The sequence below is a fragment of the Silene latifolia genome, unplaced genomic scaffold, assembly GCF_048544455.1.
Source record: "Silene latifolia isolate original U9 population unplaced genomic scaffold, ASM4854445v1 scaffold_208, whole genome shotgun sequence".
NCBI lineage: Eukaryota > Viridiplantae > Streptophyta > Magnoliopsida > Caryophyllales > Caryophyllaceae > Silene > Silene latifolia.
This window is the reverse complement of record NW_027413167.1, coordinates 20,940-24,624: the sequence shown is the minus strand read 5'-3', so window position 1 is coordinate 24,624 and position 3,685 is coordinate 20,940.

Below are 3,685 nucleotides of genomic sequence, written 5' to 3'. Positions count from 1 at the left end.
TAATACTTATACTTAGTATAAATACCCCCTTGTGATAGGAGATTAAAACTAAGAAATTTAGTAGATTAAACACATAAATTAGCTTAATTACACTTTAATCCTTCCTTAATTATTGTTCAAGAATTCTTAGATCTAGTTGGGTAATTGAAGATTATTTGGGTTTTTATTGGAGAATTGACAACTCTTCATCATCAATCATGTTTTCTTCAATTATTCTTTCCTTTCCATTTGTTCATCTTAAGATTGGTACAATTTCTTTACTCTTTAATTAATCCTTGTTTATTGCTTTACTCTTCCATCATGTTTATGCTTGTTAAGATGATTGACACCATTGTTAATATGTCTTCCATGATAATGAGTGAGCAGTTCCCTAACTAGGGTTAATGGGGGGACTAGGGCAAGTTAATCATGGGGTAGATATTTACTTAATAAGTTCATATGAATGCGTGCTTGTTGTAGTTTCAACTTATGCACATGTTATGCTTGATGAAATGCTTGATTGACAACCTAGCATGATTCTCGTTTCCTTTTAACAAGAGTTGTAAGACATAAACCAACTCAAGGCTTGTTAGACCATGCATATAGTTGAATATGGAGGACTAAGTCGATGTAGGTGTTGTAAAGTTGTGACCGACTCGGCTCTGAGACCTAAAACTCCCTAGGAATTGTAAGATATAAACTAACTCGATTCCATTACAACAATAAATTGCTTGCATCTATGTAACCTATTTATGTGATCTCATCATGATTCCCCTATGAACCCATGACACCCTAGTGCTTTAATCAATTGTTTACAACTCTATTTGCTTATTTTGCTTTGCTTTCATTTATTTACTCTTAATTTTGTTAAGTAGTTTAGCTTGCCAATCTTAACCTCAACCCAAATTGTGACACTAAGACATAGCTATTTACAACCTATCAGTCTATACAATACCCGTCCCTTGGGATCCGACCTTTACTTACCACTCTACTATGAATAGTTTGTTGAGAATATAAATATTGTTTGATTGAGAGCATAGACGACACCAAATTCAAAACCAGCCACAAAATCTGTTAGGATTCATTAATCTCATATGTTTACATATTCATAGTATGATAGTTTAATTTAGTCATAAAATTAAATAAGATCTTATGCATGCAAAACTATAACAAAGTATAAGGAGAAAAATCAATTCTTACATTGAGTATTTCGGATAAATGGGCACTAGTAAGTTCATCTTCTTACTAGTTCTTGACCTTTCCAAAGGTGGAAGAACAAGATTCAAGTGGAGAATATCTCCTAAGGAATTATACCCAAAGTAATACCCTTAATAATAATAATAATTAATATAAACTAGTATTAATTAAAATCTTACTTAAATATGACACAAAATATTGATTTTGGCCCTTGAAAATTTCGAACAAGGGGAGTAATTTTGTGAGGTTTCGCTCTCTAAGTTTTCACAAATTGTAGAGAATGTATTATTTTCTAACACTAGAAAATAATATAGTGAAGTAGTGAATAATAATAGATAAAAATCCCTTGGCTTTTTCTTAAGCACAAAACCGGTTGGGGGGGAGTAATTGAGGCCAATGCATGCAAAAGTTGCTCTTCTCAAAAGCTATAGGGTTGCATGGCTATAAGCTAGAGTAATCATTGTATTTTCTTATTTAATAATCAACACAATTTTAAACCCTAACCCTCCCCATTTTCGGTACACTTAACATAAAATGGAAGGTCCATTTTATTTTGTCATTTGTTAATTTTGTCATGTGTCACATGTTAATATGTTATATGACATGTTACACTATAGTGTATTTTTAACATATTAAAAATCAACATATGTCACATACAAAATTTAACTAGTAATTCTTGATTACTTGTACCGAAATATTTTATCAAATTATAAATTACAACAACTTGTATTTATAATAAATTATTCAAACTGTTTCAATTGTTTCGTAAACAATAATTTAATCTAAGTAATAAAACAATTCGATTACTTAGACTGTATCTAATATAATCGAATTACAATGAGACACGTTAATTTTACTCACAAAATCATCCGTCAATTTTAAGCAATTTAATTAACTCGTATCGGTATACGATTAATTAAATAATGAATTAAGAGCATTACCCTATAGGTATGATCTCAGGGTATCAACTGATAACCACCGTCGCACGACAGTAATGTCAAACACTAGTCAGCCAATCATTACCGATATGTGTGGACCAGTTGGCTGTAAAATATTACTTTCCCTCATGTATCCTTAAATATGAGATTTAAACATGTGATCATCATGATCGACAATTGTGATCGCATTATTGTCGGGGACACTTACTCCAACAATCTCCCACTTGTCCTCGACAAGTGTGCGTCACCAATTCTCTTGTCCTATTACTATCTCCCACTCAATGCAAGGTGTCTTTCGGGTCGTACTTGCAAGTGATCATATCGAGAGCGGTTTCCTCGATCTGAAGAATAACTGATTGACCGGAATTATCTACCATAGACACCTTCCAAGCGTGGCCACGCATTTCCAGTTCATTACTCCTCGAGTCGCCCTGAGATATTGTTTTAACCCTGACAAAGGGGTTGACAATTCCTATCGCACTATTCCCTTCGACTAGCCACAGCTCATTGTAACCCAAAATAAGCCCTTTAACCCCATTTACGAAGGTCGTAGGATCATAAATCAAAGTTACTCTGAAACTGTGCCACCTTTGGTGAACAGTCTTTAGTCAAAAGAATCGACTAATTAGAATACTATAGTAGCTCTTGCCACGACCATGCTATATAAATTTGCCAGAACTCTATAAGCGGTCATTAGGCCCGACAAAGTGTTCATAACAGTCTGCCTATGTGATCGACTAGTCATCTCATATGACTCTATGGCACTTGAACTTGCCATCAATCCCATCACACTCTAGTCACTTCGAGACGTCACCTCATACAAGTGACTATGGGCGAATACCATGTTAATCCGGGTTCACTTTAACTGGGTTCAATAGTGTCTCTACAACCCGTTTGGATGTAACAAAGTACAACATGAGTTAATGATAACTCAAACTATAAATGTAGACATTTCATTTGAGTAGTCAATACCATATTACTACTATATGTCTTACAAGTGTGTTAACACTTGTTGATGCAATAAAAGTTTAGCACACCATGTGTCCACGTGCTCAACCTTTCGAATTGCGATTTCCCTTATTTTCATGTTATCTCTCATAGCATGAACTCTACCAAGCACATGTCTAGTCTTCAAACTGGACCTTGGGTCTTTAAACTTGTAACAAACCCTTTTGTTGTTATCACATAACCAGCAATTTGGATTATGGTTGATGATACAACTTGCATTAGTCAAGTGTTCCACCAACTCACAATGTACTAGGTATATGTTTGGTAGGATCGTGCAACAATTGTCAAGATGACAGGTCTGGGACTTCTCACAAATCCTTCCCTTTTAGAAAAAATACTAGTTTTGTGTAACTTCTTACCACAACTAAGTATCCTTCCAAATTCTTATTTCTCTCTTATCGTAATTGACTTAGGATCTTCATAAATCCTTATGAGTTTGGAAACTCCCGCATGTGTAACTTCTTATCACATAACTGAGTGTTCTTCCAAACTCTAGAATAGCTCATTAGTTCTCCTCGAGAATTCATGACGATTCTTATATGGCTAACCAATGACTCATCATG